This window comes from Trachemys scripta, chromosome 8 (genome assembly GCF_013100865.1).
Source record: "Trachemys scripta elegans isolate TJP31775 chromosome 8, CAS_Tse_1.0, whole genome shotgun sequence".
In the NCBI taxonomy this organism is placed as follows: domain Eukaryota; kingdom Metazoa; phylum Chordata; order Testudines; family Emydidae; genus Trachemys; species Trachemys scripta.
Genome location: NC_048305.1, coordinates 19,471,467 through 19,492,930, shown reverse-complemented (window position 1 = coordinate 19,492,930; position 21,464 = coordinate 19,471,467). Strand labels below are relative to the sequence as shown.

Genomic DNA, 21,464 nt, shown 5'->3' with positions numbered 1-21,464 from the left:
TGAGAAAAAGCTAGGCTTTGGATAGAGTAGACTAAAACTGAAAAGGATTGGGTGCATGGGGGCGGGCGGGGAGGTAGATGTGAAGATGGTGTGCACATTGCCTGAAAATCGGATGGGGGGGAAGGCAACCTGAAAATGGAATTCAAAGACCTGATGTTTCTCAAAATGGATTATTTTGGGTTAACTGCTACATGTAGTAATATTTCTAGAACAATCATCAGCCTCTTCAAGTCCTGAAAAACTACTAGATTTTTAAAAATGGGTGACGATCCATAATGATCCTATGGAAAAGATATTTGTGTCAAAGGGTTGGGATGACTTGTACAGAGATTTTTCTGAATGTTTGGGAAGGAAGAAATTAACTGGCATTTTCTTGTGCAGTGTTTTGGAATGTGGTTTGTTTTTGTGACATCCTATCTGGCTCCTCAAATATATGCTCAGATAATATATTTGACACAAAGAATCATGTGTTAATGATCGCACAATGGTCCCCAATCCTGGTTGAGGCCTATAGATCCCACGGTAATATAAATAACTAATAATAATATATAAGGCTATCGTTCTGGCCAGAGTGAGTGACCATGCATAATCAGTTAAAAAAAAAAAAAACACCCTAAGGTTTGATTTTTGTCAGTATCCTAAAGGGATCTACAAAAACAGAAGTATACATATTTTTATGCTGAGCAGGGGTGTTAAACTTAATAGCCAAAAACAACTCCTCTTTTCCTCCTTTGTTTTGCTTTGGGAGTGCTACACAGTACCCTTCTGGGATCCTGAGGGTATTCAGACCCATGCGTTAAGACCTGCACTTAATATAGCTTTATAATCAGTGAAGCCTTTTGTATTATATATTAGTTTGGGTGAAAGAGGAGCTGCAGAATGCCTGTCATTTTTTTATAAAAAAGCTGAACTGATGATCCAATCTGTGCACCCTCTTCTCTGAGCAATTTATAGAAAAAAGATCATTACTCATTTGAAACTGAAATACATAAAAATATAAAATGCTGAAAAACTAACTGCCTCTTCCCCTCGTGTGGTATACTGGCCCAGTTTGTCCTAACCATGATTAGGAAGTACTTGTGAGTTATGCATTAAATGACTGCAGCCTGTAGGTCACTGGTGGTCATCCTGCAAGTTCACTTTGTCATAATAAAAATGAAGAACCCATGGGATTTCTGAGTTAATTGATAATATAATTTAGATTACAAGCAGATGAATTATTCACTTTTAAAATGGAAGTGAATGTAATACCTATAAGTTAGGGTCTAATAGACAAGTTAAGAAACAGGCTAGACCTGACACTACATTGGTTTTCCCCTCACCATGACTCTGCCAATCCTGACCTGGGAACAAAGGATTCCAGTCCTATAACTGTCCATTGCAAATGGGTTAGGATGCTACTGCCGGACTCTTCATTTGTGACAGTCAAGGATTTGTACTCTTGCCAAATGTTGTTAATGTACTAACTCATCATTCGACCTAGTCCTTGAATTATTTACAAGCCTTTATTTTAAGTCCCTTTAACTATTTTTAGTTTACAACATGTTTATTTCTACAACTTGTATGGGTGTGTACATATTGTATGTATGTATATATAAAATGCAGTGTTTCCTATACCTGTATGTTGGTTCTCCCCAACCTCTCCTGTATATCTTATTGGCTCTTCCCAGAGCCTTTAATTTAAAAATAGCTAAATTATAATCTCTTAAGAAGTAATTTTCTGTTTTGGTTTTTAACAAAATGAAATAAACAGACATGCTAACAGAAATCAAGGCCACGTCGGAGGTTTGATTTTAAACCAATAAAGGAAAAGTAAGGATCAATCATCAGGTCTTGGCTTTCACGATTCTTATGCCTATTATCTGGCCAATTTTTGACCACTCTTCTATTTAAAAAACAAACCCGAATCACCTTAGATTGTGATCATTTCACTTTTTTAAATCTGGAAGAACTCAAAATTCATAGCAAGCAGAAAGAACAGAGTAGACAGGTGGAAGAAATAATGTTGGTACTCTGGTAAATGAAAGACTAAAATGGACAGCGCAAGGACTTTCTCTTTTTGACACTGGTTTAATATATTGATTGTTCCTGGTCCTCCTTTGAGACTGGTAGTCACGTGCGTATGACCCATATATAAACTACTCTAAGATTTAGAAATCAAGAAGGAATTTGTTTTGCGCTCCTAAACAGATCTGAGATGAACTTCTTAAGGCATTTTTGCAGGGTGGGGGAAAAAGGAGAAGGATAACCAAACCCCACTCCAAATTGTGCAATTTGGCCTAATCTCGAATGATTGTAGATTAAAAAATAGGAAGACTGATGATTGCAAGTGAACTTTTGTCTTGATGTAGCTAGCTGTCACGGAATTTGGTCTCAATCTGAACTCGGGGTAGATTTGCACTGAAGAGATCTTAGCATGATGTACCATATGTAGCAAAAATAGAAATGGCATTGATTTTAATAGTTTTAGCAAGAAAAAATTCGTTATGCATCAGATCAGCTCTGGAAAAATATGCATGAGGCGGGTGAAGCTCACGGTGTACACTTAAAAAACAAAATCCACTCCCACTTTGTGAGCCTACAGTGTGTAAAGTCATTACCCTAAAATTTCTATGAAGAAATAAACTGAAAGATTCCTTAGGGCTTGCTTGTCTTTCTGGAAAGTGCTCAGTCTCCTGAGGTGGCTGGATGATACCAAGTACTGTGAACTGCAGGTGAGAGCACATTTTAATCCCAGAAAGAATTGGAGCAGCTTGTATAAGTGTTACAGTACCCTGAAATACAGTTTGTTGTTTGAAAGCAAAGGGTTTTTTGTGTGTGGTAGTGGGTATGGGAGGGGGCAAAGACTTGGTGGGGAGTGTAGGAAGGAAGAAAATGATCTTGACTCCCCTGCAGTTACTGCTGTTATGGTATGTCCCAAATACTTGTTTCTTTCTGTGCCTGGTCTGTTGTGTTTGTGGTGCTGCTGTTTTCTTAAGTGCCTGTAATACAAGGAGCAGTCCTAATTTGCGTATGAAGATTGTACAGCACAAGGTAACTTCTCTCTTGGGATGCAGGAAGAGGGTGTACTTGTGGGGTTGTGGTATCCCATGCAGTCACTGCGAAGCTTAATAATGAAACTGCAAATGTAACATTAGCTAGCTCTCTCTGGCTTGCTTTCAAACTGCTGCCAACTCGGAAGATTCCTGTTGGAGCATGGGTGGGGGGCGCACACGTTGGCTTGTATGTGTAGTGAATAGCTCACTGTAATGCTACTTAAAGCACATCCCTTTTTGAAGTCCATCGTTAAAGGTGATCATTTGTTTTGTACTTCCTGGTGGCATGCTGGATTGTGGATTGCTATCATGTCAGTTTATGTAATGTAAACCTTAAGTAAAAATGGAGAAGCTTTTAAAAATGGCTGGAGTCTTGAAGTCACGTGCAAGCCCCATGATTATTTTTTTCATAATGTTAGTCTCACTCATAACATACATGCACAACTGGCATCTCCCACTAAACTATAAAACATACAGGAGATTAGAGAGAGGAGGTGAGTGAGGTAATAGCTCTTATTGGACCAACTTCTGTTAGTGAAAGAAACAAGTTTTCAAGTTTACACAGAGCTCTTCTTCAGGTCAGGAGAATAGTTTAAAGGGTCATCTTCCCCATATTCTAATTCAGGACTGAAAAAAACAAAAAATATTTAAGGTTAAAATTGATCTCTAATGTACGTTGTGATTACGTTTGGTGCCAGCACAGAATGAGACATTTGTCTCCAAAGAAAACAGGGCAAAATTCTGCTCTCATTTATAATGATGTAACTGTGGAGTTAACTCTGAGTCTACATTGGTGTAAATTAACTCAGAAATTGTCCCTTAGTCTAAAAGATAGTTATGTGGACTAGAAGACAAGATGCTCTGGGAAAACCCGTAGGACCTGACCTAGGTCAAGACTTTCAGAAGTGACAATGATTTTGAGTGCCTAACTTGAGACAAAATATAGGGACTGGATTTCAGAAAATGGTGAGCCTCACCCTCTGAAGATCAGGCTCCTTCATGGTATCTCAGATTAGGCACCAGATACTGAGTTAGGCCAGGGGTCGGCAACCTTTCAGAAGTGGTGTGCTGAGTCTTCATTTATTCACTCTAATTTAAGGTTTCGCGTGCTGGTAATACATGCTAAAATGCCCCATGTGCCCCCCCGGCTTCCCCCTCGCCTAGGGTTACCATATTTCAACAATCAAAAGAGAGGACGGGGGGGGGAGCCCCGCCCCCATCCACTCCCTCCTACTTCACACCCCCTGACTGCCCCTCTCAGGACCGCCAACCTTGTTCCTTGTCCCCTGACTGCCCCCTCCTGAAACCCCCCCCCACCCTAACTGCCCCCAAGGACCCTACCCATCCCTTGACTGTCCCGACCCTTATTCACACCCTCACCCCCAGACAGACCCCCAGGACTCCCAAGCCCCATCCAACCACTCCCTGCTCCCTGACTGCCCCCCAGGACTCCCCTTACCATGCTCATGCTGGTCAGACGCTGGCTGCTGCATGCACAGCCCCTCCCCCGCAGAGTGCTGAGGCAGCGGGAGGGGGGGAGCTCCGGGAGGGGCAGTGGCTCACACTTCCGGGAGCTGCAGAACCCAAGCACGGTGAGGGGGGAGCTGGGGAGTGCGATTGCCGCCGGTCTGGGGTCCCGGCCGCCAGCCCCACTCAGCCTCCTGCCGGCCTGGGGTTCCCTTCACTCAGCCGGCAGTGGGTTGGGCGGGGCTGGCGGTCAGGACCCGGGCTGGCAGCCGCGTGCCAGGCAAAATCGGCTCACGTGCCACCTTTGGCATGCGTGCCGTAGGTTGCTGACCCCTGAGTTAGGCTTTTAAAAGGCTAGCCATCATAGTGATATCTGAGCCTCCTTTCTACAGTGTCACACATGACCCCATGACCACTGTAAAAAAAAACAAACCCCGGAACCTGACATTTAAGATATTACCTTTGAGTAAAATTGTTTTGTATTTAGCAGATATAATGAATCAGGATCATAACACAGGCCAAATTAACAGACTGAAAATGTAGGAGTTAAATTTTGGTTCATGTTTAAAAACACTATAGTAATTGTAAGAAGTAAATTGCCTTTTATGCTAAGTTGATTCCTGAGTGTTCTTTGATGCTTAAAATACAGTTTTTGAGGTACAGTAGATCACTTGGGATGAATTATTAATATGAGAGTTTATTTCCCCCCGTTGGCATTTTGCCTCTGACATTGAGAGTTTTGTTTGGCTTGTGCCAAATGTGTGTCCTTCATTTTCTTACCTTAATTTCTTCTTGAAATAATGTTGATTGGCAGCATTTGCTGTGCTGTTTTTAACAGAAATAAGTAATTTAAACTTTCTTTTTGACTACATCTGTGTTTTTAGAGCAATGGTCCTTGATAAATGCAAGTTTTAAACCAACCAGAGATTTATTCTCATGGCAGAATGTCTCCGTGAAAGTGTTTGAGCGTTTGTTAACTTGCTGCCTCAGGATAGACCAGATTAATGACCTTATGCTTTTGAGTGAGAATAATACCTGCATTTATGCCATCTGATCAAAAAATTAGGAATTATCAAATCACATACTTCAGAGTGGGGGGAGGGATAGCTCAGTGGTTTGAGCATTGGCCTGCTAAACCCAGGGTTGTGAGTTCAATCCTTGAGGGGGCCACTTAGGGACTTGGGGCAAAATCAGTACTTGGTCCTGCTAGTGAAGGCAGGGGGCTGGACTTGATGACCTTTCAGGGTCCCTTCCAGTTCTAGGAGATAGAGCAAAAACTGATCAGTATTTGACCTGGAAATTCCTGACACCACCATGGGGCATGCCTGCACAACTGCCCGGTGGCTTTTTGGGCTTGATCCTGCTCTCACTGATATCGGTGTAAAGACTACTGACTTCACTGGAAGATGGGGTCTTATGTGTTTATTTCACCTTCTCCTGAAGCATCTAGTATAGTTACTGTTTTACTTAAGATCTGGGGTGAAAATTAAATGTACCCATTGGTTTGTTCAGATATGGCATGTGTACATAATATGTAAATTATCTTGATAATAAGCATCCATTGTGGTTAGTGGGAGCAGTTTTGTAAATCTTGGTTAAGATCTTCTCCTGGCCTCTTTTAGTCAGGTCTTTTAACTTGTTGAACCATGATTTTCAAACACTTTCCTTCTGTTTTTAAGGGCAAACCACACTTTCTCCTTTTTAAGACTCTGCTTAACTTCCTCTCCTATGTTTTGCCTAATCTCCTCCTGCTTCACCAAGTTTCTCTTGTGACTTCTTCCTTGATGGCCATTTCCCATTCTGGGTCATCTTTCAAGACACTCTAAGTTTGGAGCAGCACTCGCAGGTAATATTTGCCAGTCTCTGCTTTCAAAGAAACTATCAGACCACCTGTTTTGTAAAGATTTCAAATTTTCTCCACTCATTTTTGTTGAGTTTTTCCACTTCTTTCTATGCTCATTCTGCATTTCTCATCTCTTGCCTTTAGACAGTAAACTCTTCAAGAGAGGGGCTAACATGTTTGACATGTTTTACTTACTCCACAACACTGTATACATCTGCAGTGCCATATATAAATTGGGTAGAAATAAAAAATAGAATTAAGACTAAAACAGTTGCATCAGATACATAGACCTGAAAATGAAGAGGAAATTGCAGAAAAAATGAAAAAAGGGACAAATATTGAGATGAGAGACGATAGTAAGGACTAAGACAAAAATGCATGCGTTGCTACAATATTAGCAACGCATGTAAGAGAACAAGAGTCTGAAATATGCAAGTGGTGGACTTGCACTTTCCTTTGTGCTCTTGTCAACTGAGAGAAAAGTCTAGGAACACAAAGCTGAAATGACTGTCTTGTTTCAAACTTCACGGACCATGAAATCTGCATAGTATAAGGTAAAGCACACAAAATACCCTGGTCTTCCCCGTGAAATCTGGTATCTCAAACTGGTGGTCCTGACCCAAAAGGGGTTGCAAGGTTATTTCAGGAGGGTCACAGTATTGCCACCTTTACTTCTGCATTGTCTTCGGAGCCGGGTGGCCGGAGAGTGGCGGCTGCTGACCAAGGGCCCAGCTCTGAAGGCAGCAGCACAGAAATAAGGGTGGCGATACCATACCATGCCAGCCTTACTTTTGCACTGCTGCTGGTGGCATCTCGGCATTCAGAGCTGGGCTCCCGGCCAGCAGCTGCCACCTTCCGGACACCCAGCTATGAAGGTATCACCACCGCCAGCAGCAGTGCAGAAGTAATGATAGCAGTACAATAACCATGCAACACACCTCTTCTCCCCCCCCCCCCACTCCTTTTTGGGTCAGGACCCCTACAATTACAACACTATGAAATTTCAGTAGGGTGGAAGCAAGGATGCATAGGGGAGCAAATGGTTGATTATAGTATAGGAGGCTGTTCGCTTAATATTAGCGTAACCAGATGTCCCGATTTTATAGGGACAATCCCGATTTTTGGGTCTTTTTCTTATATAGGCTCCTATTACCCCCCCACCTCCTGTCCCGATTTTTCACACTTGCTGTCTGGTCACCCTATGTAGTATGCATAGGGGCTTCTGGCTACCTAATTCTCTGCACAATTTTTCCCCCCCAACTTTATGTGGCGATCATGTAATTAAAGACTGCATCATAATGCGTTTGCGCAAGGGGGGCAAATTAAGGTTGCACTGGCAACTATAAATGTGCACTTTTACTTTTGAATTCTTGACTTTGCAACCTAAATAATGTTTTTTTTAATACATTTCCTAGAATTTTAAAAAGGAAGCAGGCAACAGTAGTTTGGAAACAGCAGTGATGTGTTTTGGGACCACATGCCTGTGATGTTTGTCAGGGGATAACTGGCTAAAATCTATTGCTTGTTGAGACGCTTACATTTCCTACAAGTTGTCTTCTCTGGTTAACTGAAAGAATAAACAAACTTATGCATTAGTGCAAGTACGCTTATCAGGTCACTTTTCGTTGTGTTTTGACTCATGATTTGAGTACTCTGATACCTGCTTTAGAAATTGAACAGTTTTAGTGATATTGGGGTTGGTTTAATTATACAAATGCTTACAAACCAATACCATTCATTCATTTAGTTTAAAAAGATAATCGTGTAGATCTTGATGAACCTGGACCAGTATTCCACTTCTTAAAAGCCAACGGCATGTATACAGTTAAACCCATGGCTAAATCTTCTGGCATCTTTTTATGGCTACACTTCTTATCTCTAAAAATATAGTGTAAACTAGTTCTGATAGTACTCTTAGAAAGACCATATAAATATAATTTCAGTATTGGGTGATCTGTGTTTATATGCAAAGGAGTTACTATTCAGCAGATTGAAATCTTACATATGGTTAATTTATTTATGATCTCTTGTAATTTTAAGATTCCAGAAAATTCAGATCTTGAATTTGAGCATGTGTAGTGCCAAACTTAATTTTTTAGCCACTGAGGACATTCGTTATAAAGCTAAGATAATAAATTTTAATTAGGTGAATATGAACATGCAGTTTAAATTTTAAATGACATATTAAGAAATAGGTATCATCCTAGTGTGGTTTGTTCCATTGTTTGTGGAATACAAGTTGATTAGCTGTAATGCTGTGTTTTTATTAAATCTACCACCAGCGGCTTGACTTCCAGATGTGTGGAGCACCCACATCTCCAGTTGAAGTCCAGTGAGAGTTGCAGATGCTCAGCTCCTTTGTAAAGTAGGCCATAGAAATAAGGAGACAAATTCTCTTTGGCTTATACCCTTGAAATTCCACTGACGATAATGAGGCCATGTAGGTATTTGTAAGAATGATTTGATCCTTGGAACATGTGGAATTTTTGTGATCAAATAAGTTAAGGTATTTAAGTTGGGTATAAAACCTTGTCCCAGTAACATCTAAGAGTAGTAATGTTTCATAGAAGTTTCCAAGCTGTGGTAAGTGTTCCAGGACAAAGGTTTGGGCAGATAAAGCCCTGTACTGGGTTAAAACTGCAGCTTGTGGAAAGAGAGACACTCAACAGGATATCATGCTTGTCCTCAGTAGAATTAAATTGTTGGGAAAATTTTGGTGGTATCCAACCCTCTCTCCACTTGCCCTGTCAAGGTTTTGAATGGTTGCCTGCATGGAAGAGTCTTGTTTTTTTTTTTTTTTTTTTAAATAAAAATTATTCCAGTTTTGTGATGCAATTTACATGTGATGAGGAATGTGTGGTACAGCCAGTTTCTACATGAATTACTGCTTGTAAAATAACAGCCCTCTTGTCGTTGCTCGTTATTGTGAAAATGAGAAATGGGGAAGCTTTGGCTGCAAACAGCTGGGGTATGTTTGCTGCTGCTTTTGCTGGGACTACCATTTACTTGTTGCTTTGGGAGTGAAATAAGAGGAAGCTGTTAAAAAAAAAAACAAAAAAACAAACAAAAAAAACCATGTAAAATTCCAAACTGCCCTGTGAGCATTCCTTCTACAGACAAAAGTAAGTGTATTTGAACCTACCAGTATTAACCATAAAAAATCCACGCTAGTTTAAATCCTGCAGCATGCTAGTACATGCCAACGTAAATCCAGCTCTTGCTGTGAATCATGTGCATGAATTGCACTTCCAGTTATTCATTAAATTATAGGAAGGGTACCGCCTGCCCATCTATTTAAATTGTTTATTTGTTAGTATGGGAATAGGCCAGCATCTGCTTGAGGAGAAATGCTTATATAGACTCCAGGAATAGTGAATGTGATCTAGGAGTATGAATGGGAGGTTTGGGAAGAAGCTTTACAGCTTTTCCAAATGCCACTGGGGAACGGGTCTGGGGCTTGCCCTGCTCCAGCTGGGGACAGAGTCGAGGGCTGCTCTGCAGCTCCTGGAAGCAGCAACATGTCTCCCTTCCAGCCCCTACATTTAGGGGCAGCCAGGGGGCTCTGTCTTGTCTGCAGGCAGCATCCCTGCAGCTCCCATTGGTTGGGAACTGCAGCCAATGGGAGCTGCAGGGGCAGTGCCTGCGGCTGGGGCAGTGCGCAGAGCTACTTGGCCGCGCCAGAGCCGGCGGGGGGACGTGCCGTTGCTTCCGGGAGCTGCTTGAGGTAAGCGCCGCTCAGAGCCTGCACCCCTAATCCCCTCCTGTGCCCCAACCCCCTGCCCCAGCCCTGATCCCCTCCGAACCCCTGAGCACCCTCCTGCACCCAAAACCTCTCATCCCCAGCTCCACACCAGAACCCGCACCCCCTGCTGAAGCCCTCAATCCCCTCCCTGCACCTCAACCCAGAGCCGCCTCCTGCATCCTGAACTTCTCTTTTCTGGCCCCACCCCAGAGCCTGCACCCCCAGCCAGAGCCCTCAGCCCCTCCTGAACACCAACCCCAATTTTGTGAACATTCATGGCCTGCCATACAATTTGCATACCCAGATGTGACCCTCGGGCCAAAAAGTTTGCATTCTCAATTATGAAACCATTTTTAAATAAGTGCATATATCCGTTCTAAAAGGTGTGATAATCTTTCTCTTCTCCCCCCTGTGTCATAAACCCAACCCCTTGAATCTCTGTATTTAAAAAAAAAAAAAGTGGATATAGCAATAACACTTCACCTTCACATCATCTAACCGTTCAAATCTGAAATTTTGTAGCATTCCGCCAATATATGTGTTGTTTGATTTTATCACTTGGAACCACCACGGAAGTGTAAAGATAAGATCTACTTGAAATTATGTTCCCCTTCAGTCAATTGAAGTAACTGGTATAATGTCACGAATTGTGAAATGATAGTGGTACACTTTGGATAACGTGATACATTATATTTTTAGGATGTACAGCAGATTTAAAAACTGGAGATGAAACTTCAGAAGAGTATTGAAGTGCACACCTCAGTTTGACACCAAAGAACAATGTAAAGTGCATTATAGCCTAGTCCCATGGTAGTCAATGTGACCAAGATTTGGCTCATTATCTCTGGTAGTTGTGCGGTGGCTGCAGTGCATGCAGACATCTTTTGGGGTTCAGTCCATAAAATCACATTTTAATATCAAGAAGCAGGATGCCATAATGCTAGTAATCTGGTATTGTGGGGGACGGAGGGGGAGTAAATGGTAGATTCATTTATATAAACGGCTAAGACATTTATTTCTCTCTGTTTAGATCCCAGTGGTATACTGAAATATAACATTACAAAATCTGCTCAGTATTGAGAAACTTTGAATAGGCAGATTAAAGCCCTAACAAATGAGAGCCATTTATTTCAACTTCAGTTTTCTAGAGCATTCCCAATTAATGTTAAATATGTTAAACTATAAGGTTTTCCCCAAAATTTATGTCCAAAGATCTTCTTTAGAAAATATTATTAAAATGCCGTTATTCTGATCTGTGCCAAACAGTGAGGATCTCTTTCCCCTACTCCACAGAGCCAATCTAAATCAGACAAACAATTCAGCATATACTGGTAGAAAACAATGTTAGACAGTGCTGATGTTTTCAGAAAGATCAACTTTGACAGGCTTTGTGGAAGAAGTTTATATTCAGCAGGGATTTGGAAGACAGAGGTTGCTTAATGTTGAAATATAAAATAGACTATAGTGTGATGATAACTTTGAATTTAAAACCAAATAAGGCCCTCGCCCTAGTACTATTAAAAAAAAAAAATTATATATATATATATATATATATATATAAAAACCCAGAAACTATTACAATATGATCTTGTCTGCTTAACACACTGGTTTTATAATACCTGTACAAGTTTGATCTCCAGCATGCTTGCCCCAGGAAAGATCTAGGATGGGATCTGATTAAAACTTGTGGCACAGTCTTTCTTACATTTGGAGGTATTCAGAATCTCATGCCCTTTATTCCATTCAAACCACCGACATATGACCTGGCATTTCCTCTTCAATGTATACGAAGAATTAGTAAAAACAATGAGGAATCCTTGTGGCACCTTAGAGACTAACAAATGTATTTGGTCATAAGCTTTCATGGGATATAACCCACTTCATCAGATGCATAGAGTAGAAAATACAGTAAGCAGGTATAAATATACAGAACATGAAAAGATGGGAGTTGCCTTACCAAGTGGAGGATCAGTGCTAACGAGGCCAATTCAATTAGAGTGGATGTAGCCCATTCCCAACAATTGACAAGTTGAAGAGGCAGTCCATGTGTTACTGTGTGACTCATCTAATTAGTTGCATTCAACTTTCCATAGGAAAAATATCCAGAAATATCTTAATCCCAAGACCTACTCAAAGTGTTATCTGTCTCCACAGTGACTATAATATTGTATTGTGCTCTTCCATAATAAAACAAAAGAGAGAAAATTCAGAACACCTTTTTCTCCTAGGGTTCTGCAGGATCAACAGCAGTATATGTGAAGGGCACTCTGCTGTTTATTCTGGAGCCAAACAAGCCCTACTTTTGTATTTATGGTACCTTTTTGGAGTTGCATATAGTGCTTCATATTATCTGAGTTTCCTGTAGGTATACATGGGTTTTCTTGCATTCTTAGAATTTGATGCTAATATTTATTTTAAAACAATATGCACATCTTTCTCCAGTGTCCTAAGTTTGAAGACTTGTATGAGAAATCCATGTCATGTAAAGTCTCCTACATGTTCCCTTTCAGCATTTCATGTATCATCACTATTCAAACTAAGTCTTCCAGCCTTCTAAGTTAAGAACAAAAATCTAGGAATGCATGAAAATAAACATTTTCATTTTGCCTTATGACAATTTATGAAATTTTCTATCCTAAATCCGATAAAAAATTTCATGTAAATAAGCATTCCATTGTAATGCCCATTTTATCAAATAGTGCACAAATTTATGAAAAAGTGTAACTTCCATGACAATCCCAGTTTGAGCATGCCTATATATGTGTACACATGAATATCTGACCTGGAATATGAATGGCTGCTACAAATATCCAGAATAACTTCAAATATAGTTATAATGGAATATACAAATACTCAGAATAACTTCATTGGTCACACCGCATGAGCCTGTCATTACAAAACTGAAGCAATATTTTATAAACATGGCATGTCAAGAAGTACATTAATACTAGGTTGGCCACAGTATTTTGCAGCTTGCTTTTAGCCTTGAGCTGAGGTGGGCTGGTATAGCAGCATACCTATTTCCATGGGTGTGTTTTTGCTTGCATAAGCAGAATCCCCTTCTCTCGCTATTTCAGAAAGAGTGGATTCATTATCCAAATCTTTTCCTCTGAAGTCCTGGTAGTAAACTCAGCTCAAGTTAAAATACTTAAACTTGCAATATTAATAATTTTAAGTACAATCTTATCTGACTCATGCTTGCTGTTTCCCATGCCAGCTTTAAGGGAGTCTTCAGGGCCACCTGTTAACATAAAATATTGTTTTCAGTGATGCTGCAGTACATAGAATATGCATTTAGAGAGCAAATCCAAGGATTCATAGTAGATCAGGATGTATTCATCACATCTTGAGGCATTAAAACGCTATTTTCTGTACAGATAGCAAAATATCACTGAGGGATACATACTTGTCTTTCACGGTAACTTCAGTGGTAATTATTCATTTTTGATTGTGTAATTAAAAGGGATCTTCTGATTTTAAAAACAGACAACCAAATACAGCTTAAAAAGCATGTGTATACAGACCAAGACAGGAACTTTCAGCTGACATACACAGTGCTGTGTAAAAGGGAAGTGGTTGCCTCTTATTTGATGAGAGTTGAATGTAGATACTGTGAATTAAATAATTCTTCTAATCAGTGGAAATCTTACTTCCACTGACTAGTACTTTACTTCACAAGTTGCCTCTTGACTTCTGTGGAACTCCTCATGGTATAAGGTACTATTTAACATGAGTAGGAATATCATCGTAATCTGGCTCTTTAAAGATAATAGAACTACTCATGGAGTAAGTTGCTATGCAACGTGAATGAGTGGTAGAATCTGGCTCTCAGATTGTAATCTTTCTTCTTCCTCAGAAAACAACAGATAAGTTAAATAGAAATAAGAGTCTAGTCATTTTAGCACACTAAAACTTTTCTGGGTAATCAGTCAGGGCCCAATTCCAACAACAAGAAGATCCTTGTTCAAATAGAAAACAAACTGTCCAGCCAATGCAGTGAATCTTCATATCTTCCACACACACACAAAAAAAAAACCTATTCAGAGAAGTAACTGAAAGCAAATTGAAATAAATGTACAGTATATTTTTTCTAGAGGCAACCTTCCTATCCCCTGCTCTGACTTTCCATTTTAAAGCTTGTTCATACCTCTAATATTTTTTTGAGTGATGGCTGATTTTGAGGTGGGTCCTTGTTTTCTTTGAGTGATCTTCTGTCCCCAGGCTTTCACCTGCAAGTGGTGCAACCTATGTCTTATGTAATAAAGGACAGATTCAAACACTTCAGTGTAACATCAAGTTCTTATTTGCTGAGAAATTAGTAGCAAAATATCACTGCATTAGACAGAACATACAAACAACGAGTCATTTGGGCAGCCCAGCTTGGTCACTCTTAAATGTTGAATTTTAGGGCCTGCATTAACAGTATAGTACTAAGCAACAGAGGGTCCTGTGGCACCTTTGAGACTAACAGAAGTACTGGGAGCATAAGCTTTCGTGGGTCAGAACCTCACTTCTTCAGATGCAAGTCTGAAGTATAGTACTAAACATTCAGTTTAGTATAGGGTTTAGGATAGTATAGTACTAAGCATATGTAGGGTGGCCTTTAAGTACAAGCTTTCCAGTTTCTGAGATTTCTGCAGTAGTTCTCGGTAGTACAGGAGGTAATAAGCAGGGTTTTTTTGGGTGCTTGTTTTTGGGGTCACGTGGCAGGGAAGTGGTGTTACTTTTCCATACTCTTACCTACAAATAAATGCCTATGTGAGTTGCCAAAATTAGTCACAACTCATTGTAGATTGTACAGATGTTCAAATTATGTGTGCTCTGAGCTCCACTGGGGTCTTTGAGCTTTGCTCCTCCTTGGTGGGGCTTCAGAGGAGAGAATGATTAAAGTATTGGAAACATGCTTTATAGCGATCGACTCAAGGAGCTCAACCTGTTTAACTGGACAAAAAGAAGGCTAAGGGATAATCTGATCAGTTTATAAATCCCCACTGGAGGAAAATATTTGTGTTCTTCAGTCTAACAGCAAGATTCTGAGGCTGGAAGTTGAAGACAGACCAATTCAGACTGGAAATAGGGCATAAATATATAACAATGAGGGTAATTTAACCATTGGAACAATTTACCACGGCTTGTGGTGGATTCTCCATCACCAGCATTTTAAAATCGAGACTGGATGTTTGTGTAAAAGATATACTCTAGTTCAAACAGAAATTATTTTGGGGCAGTTCTATGGTTTGTGTCAAGCAGGAGGTCAGACTAAGTCAGTGGTTCCTTCAGGCCATAGAATTTTTGAATATGCCTGTGGATTCTGCTGTAGGTTCCTTGGACTTGGCTCTTCGATTTAAGGAGGAGGAGTGGTGGTATATCCCAAATGTTACCCACTGGTGGCACCAAAATGACATTTCATTCAGTAAACTACAGATCTGTAATCCTCTCTCTCCTTTCTTACGTGAGGAATAAAATGATTAATAATGTTGACACTTAACTCAGATGTCCAGTGATAGTAATTTAATTCTTTAGTGAGGTAGATGGGGGCAGTTCACACTTCTCTGAGCTGTTGTTCCAGGCTCTTTGCAGATTCACACAGGCATATCTGTATCCGATTACATAAAAACTATAAACAGAGAACTTCATAATAACAGCTAGAGAATTTTTTTAAATGAAAACTAAGATTCAGGAGAACAAGGCTTCAGAGCGGTGCCTCTAGGCCGATATGTTTCTGAACCCTGGGTGTTTAGTCTTTGCATGATACACTTCATATCTTTGTCTTTTGTTTTTAATTATATATTTACTCATTAAAAAAATAAATCATGGGGGCACCATTCGCAAAATCCTTACATTTTGACAGGATAAATTTGATTTAAATCAAATTGATTTAAATGATGATTGATTTAAATCACTAGTCAGGAAGACTCGATTTAATCATGGATTTCTACATAAAAGTGCGTTCTTGTTGTTATAACCAGTGGTTCTCAAAGCTGGTCTGCTGCTTGTTCAGGGAAAGCCTGCGGGAAGGGCGGCCAGCACATCCCTCAGCCTGTGCTGCTTCCCGCAGCCCCCATTGGCCTGGAGTGGCAAACCGCGGCCAGTGGGAGCCGCGATCGGCCAAACCTGCGGATGCAGCAGGTAAACAAACCAGCCCGGCTCGCCCTGAGCTTTCCCTGAACAAGTGGTGGACTGGCTTTGAGAACCACTGGTTATACCCTTAATACATATTCTTCACAACACAGATCGATGTAGGTTTCATTTTTAGAAAATAATCACTATACATTTTTAAGTGATTTATTTTGAGAAGTTTTCAGATTAGTTTTACAGCTATGTCAGATAATGAATGATTGGTTATTTAATTTACCAAAGGTAATTGAAGCAGATCTTTAGGAAGTCACTGGGAGGTGAACTATCTCCAGTTCAACAAGTTAATCATTAATATTTGGAGGATTTTCTTGCCATGCTGTATTAGGAGGAGAACATCACCAGACAGACATTTAAATTGTGGTGTTTAACTAAAACAAAAACGTTATGTATTCTGGATTTTTTTCTTCAACAGCAAACATATAATATTTTATTAAAACAAGCATATGAATTTTTGAATTTAGTTAAACATTCAAGTTTTTTAAAATCAGGTTGATTTTTGTTAAAATTGTTTAACTAAAATAGTTAAATGAAATTTAAAAAAAAAGACTGTCAGCCAGGTCAACATGAGAAACTTAAAATATTGGCTTCTGCAACTAACTCAGTCGTCTTCACCTTCATTTTCCTGTTTGTTCATAATCTGGAAAAGAAAAATAAGCTTTCCTGCTTGTTCAGGTCCCAAATGATTTCCTAATTTGGAATGAATTAGTCCAAAGGAAGAAAATATTCTTTCTATACTGGCAGAAGAAGGTACTGCTGTTAAAAGTGAGATTATCACTTCAACAGTTTCTGAATCCAAGTGCTTAAGTGACTTCCAGTTCAGTGGTGTGACTTTCTTTAAAACGTCATCAGCAAACATATTTCTTAAATGGTTCACCCTTAGCTCTGAAGTTTATTATAGTTGGCATTATGAAGGGATGATTGCTGGATGTCCATGTCAAAGCCAACTCCTCTTCAGCAGTTAAGGTTTGACCCTGGTATCAAGTGTTGAGAATATTTGCAAGAAAGTGAACTGGAGATGGTGCTTGTCCCATTTTTTTTTTTTTTTAATGCTTGTAATTTAACTCTGTCATTGCATATTTCTCTTTAAGATCTTACTCGGTTCCTTTCAAATTTCAACAGTAAAACAGCTATTTCCCTGCATTTTGTTCAAGGCCACAGATATAGGCTTCTGGGTACTCAGTATGTGTTCAACATTTCTCTTAAACCCAATGTTGAGAACTTTGGCTGTGATAGTGCCATCTATTTTTTCACTATTTTGTTCACAAACTGTCATCAGATTAGGCCAGTCCTTGATATAGTGTTCAAAACAGTCCACTACTGAGTTCCATCCCACGTCTCGTGGGAGAGTTAGCTTGATTCCTCTGACTTTTTTCAGAACAACTGCTGCAAGGTGGTGGTTACGGAAGTTTTTTGCAATTTCAGCAGCATTCGCCTTTATTTCTGGAACACTGAAGTCTTTGGCTAGGAGGTGAATCAAATGAGCACTGCAACCGTATGTTATTAGCTTGGGACTCTTCTAAATTTCTTCTCATCTTGGATACATTTGCAGCATTGTCTGTGACCAAGCTGCGTACTAGACATTTGAATTTTTTTTCAGTTTGTTATAGCTTTTACTGCTGCTGCTTGTAAGTATTCTGCTTATGTGCATTTCTTGATGTATCAGTTGTTTCTGTAAGGAAGACAGTACCTTCTTCTGTTGTCCCACAAGCACATACAACAGGATCATTGTGGACATTGCTCCACCTATCAAGACTCAGGTTAACAATTTTACCTTCTAGACCTTTTGCACACTACTCAATTTCTCTTTCATACACTTTATCCAGCAATTTTCCTGCGACATCTGCTCTGTTGGGTGGACTGTGTCCTGGTCTTAATGACTGAACCATGTTAATGAAGCGTGGGTTCCCAATCATACGGCAAGGAGTTTGTTGCATAAACAAACTGGGCAATTTTTTCATCAATTACCTCCTTTTGTAATCTGCTGGTTCTTATCACAAACTTATCTGTGGTTGATTCTGGATGATGTAGGGTTTTTTTGTTTTGTTTTTTGGCTGCAGGTGATATACTGTGGCTATGTGACCAACATGATGTGACTGAAACACTATCATTGGCAGATAATTCTGAAACTATAGAAAATAATGGTGATCTTGAAGGTGGTTAGTCTTCAGAATCCTGTATGTTGAGGATGGATTCTCCTAAACAAAATAAGTCAATGCAGTTAATTAAGTATTACCATACTGCTCATTTAGTATTACTCATTGCATTCACTGACACTCAGTGCTACTTTAAAGGTGAAATTGTAAAAGGAAGATCTGCCCATTTCAGCTATTTATTTTTTTATCATTTATGACCTATTATTTTTCTTAGTAATAGAAATGATTCTTGTTAAACAGATGCTGTTGGGTCACATTTGCCACTGTAGTCAGGTTGTGTAAGAACTTGATTATAAATCTAAGCTCAATGGGAATGTTTATCCTTTTTATTTTTAAAATAAGCATTTCTTTGCAGCCTCAGCATTATCCTAGTGCATCAAGACCTCAAATTAACTAGAAACTTACTAATGAAGCAGATTTATTTCAGTGTCAGAACTCAAAAATGAAAAAGAAAGCATATTATGGACCAATATATATAGTAGAAAGTGGCAAGTGCCTTACGTTGGCTGGTGTGCTAGGCAATGAATAGAATCGCTGTCTTAAGGAGCTTCCAGACTGAAGACATACGTGGGTACAGTACTCCTACAAGATAGAATAGTGTCATTTAGGTGTTGGCTAGAAAAAAAGTTTTTTTTTAACATGCCAGCTGACGCTTATTAAAATCCTAATGAAGACAAGGCAATTGTGAACTTTTTTTTAAAACGTGTGTTGGTCAATGTAAATCTTAGGCTGCCCCCTCAGGGTTTATTTTGACCAGCTAACATACAGTTTCCTGTCTAAATTAGGATTTTAATTAGTTAGAGGATGTGTATAAAAATATATATTTTGTTTTCCTAGTGTAGATGTAGTGTTAAGCAGACAGGGTGGTGTGTGATCAGTGAGGTTGGTGTGCTAAATGGAGCTTGTGTGTCAGTCCAACTCCCATCTTTGTGCTACCTTACATGTTGCCTCTTTTGCATGGAACAGCCTCCCAATGCGAGGCTGCCAGCCTTCTCATTCAGGTCCTCATTCAGCCCACACATAAAACCAAATTCATTAGGGCCCCAATCTTGCAAGTTGTTCCGTATGAGTGTGTATCTTTTAGGAGCCCCACAAAAATCATGAGGGGCTCTGCATGGGCTCAGGGCTTCTCCCGCACAGTGTTTGTTGCAGGTTTGGGATTTAAGGAACTTTAAATCCAAGGTGACCCTTTTATCTAGATTCTCCAGTGTATCTTCTCCTTTAGGGCTGTCTTCTAGATTGAGATCTCTGAGGCAACGACTATGTGTGCCTTATACAGGGCTGAGCACATTGGTAGCACATAATGTAATACCACATACTCATCTTGTTGGCGCTTCTAAAAGAAGATGGAAGGAGCTTGACATATGTTAATTGGGAGACTATACTAGGCATGACAGGTGGCATGGAAATGCCAGTAGACAAGAGGAACCATTGAAAGTCTCACGTGGGCTTGAGGGAGTGGAGGTGGGAGATATATGTGGAAACAAGGATCTAAATGGACTCATTGAGGAGTGCTTTGAAGATGAGGAAGTGCAAAAATCATACTGTACTCAAATTGAAGGGAGGTGATTAGGGATATTGAGGGGGCCAAAGAACGGAAATGACTGGTTTTAGATTAAGTTGCTCACCCCTTACTTTCTTGGGGAAAAAATTTGAGGCTAATAGTTAAAAAAAAAAAAATATATATATATATATATATAAACTAGATCAGTGGTCCCCAAACTGTAGTATGTACTCCCCATAGGTGGAGTAGAGGAACATTCCCGGGGGGGTGTGTGTGGAGGAATATTTTGAGGGTGTGGAGAGCCCCAAGGCCAGCCCCCACATGGGGCAGGGCGGGAGCACCACCTGACTCTGCTCCCGGCCATGGCCCCAGCCTGCCTGCAGCTCCCAACCATAGCTCCATTCCTGCTCCCAGCAGGAGCCCCATCTCATGGTCCCGGGAGGGAGTGCCACCTAGCTCTGTTTCATCCCCGTTCCAGGCCCCATCTCACGGTCCCGGCCGCAGCCCTGGCTCTGCTTCTGGCCTGGGCCAGCCCCCACAGGTGGCAGGGAGGGAATGCCCCCCAGCTCCATTCCAGCCCCATCTCGCCGCCGCGGCCCAGCTGAGACAGATTACATTACAGGGAACCATGACATAAAAAGTTTGAGCACCACTGGTCTAGGTGATATAGATGTTATGGCCCTCTTATTCAGAGCAGTGGGTGACCTTACATGCAATATAACAGTATATTGCAATTTTCTGGCAAAATGAAATGAGTTAAGGATGAAGTTTCAGCCTTCACTCAATTTTCTTGGGTATGAGCCAAGTCCTTGATGTTGTTTTTAACTTAAATTTTAGAGGAATTCGAGAAAAACTAGGGTAATCAGTGAAGAGGAAGCTGTACAAAGTAACACTGAAGTGGTCTTACTTTTTAGTGCTAACTATATAGACAGATCTCCTTTTATCCAAGAACTAGGAGACAGACTTTGCACCACTGGTAACTGTTTCCTTAAAGAAGGCTTTATTTGAGCTGAATCTTAGCTAGTACAGTTGCAAAGCACAGATTTCTCTAAAGCAAATAATGAAAGTCATGTACCGAATAAGGCTTTAGTAAGTTTTAGTCAGGCATTTTTTCAGTCTCCCCAAAACACAGCACTTCCCCCAAACATCCCAAAAAGTGCACAAAATACTGGGACATGATGGGCTCTGAGCCCAACAGGCAGACATGGTTTGTGTCTGCATTTCATTGGGATATCTTTACGAAATAAAATAAAATCTGTGGCTCCTAAGGAATATTTTGAAATGTCAAAAATAGTGGATTAGATTAAATAAATGTGGAAAACTACAAAGGAAAACTGCCATACTTGTAATTAAAAAAAAAAACAACAACAACAACAAAAAACACAGAATCCAGGCATAGTGCTGAGTGATTTTTTGAATGTATCTTGTATTTTCTTTTTTGGGGAGGGAAGACTGGGGGGGGAGCGGCTTGCTGTCTAGGGTTACCATACGTCCGGATTTTCCCGGACATGTCCGGCTTTTGGGGGCTCAAATCCCCGTCCGGGGGGGAAATCCCCAAAAGCCGGGCATGTCCGGGAAAATC

General features: G+C 40.2%; 1 protein-coding gene across 10 annotated transcripts in view; it reads left to right on the top strand.

Annotated features, from left to right (window-relative positions):
* Positions 1-21,464, top strand: part of CPEB4 (cytoplasmic polyadenylation element binding protein 4) — an 86,262-nt gene that overhangs the window by 47,660 nt on the left and 17,138 nt on the right. Inside the window, exon 1 of one of the 10 annotated variants that reach the window (XM_034779715.1) lies at positions 2,909-3,033. The exons of the other annotated variants lie outside the window; for them this stretch is intronic. The gene's annotated coding sequence lies outside the window, so the exon portion shown is untranslated. Of the gene's footprint in view, positions 1-2,908; positions 3,034-21,464 lie in introns of those variants that run through there. 10 annotated transcript variants of the gene reach the window in all.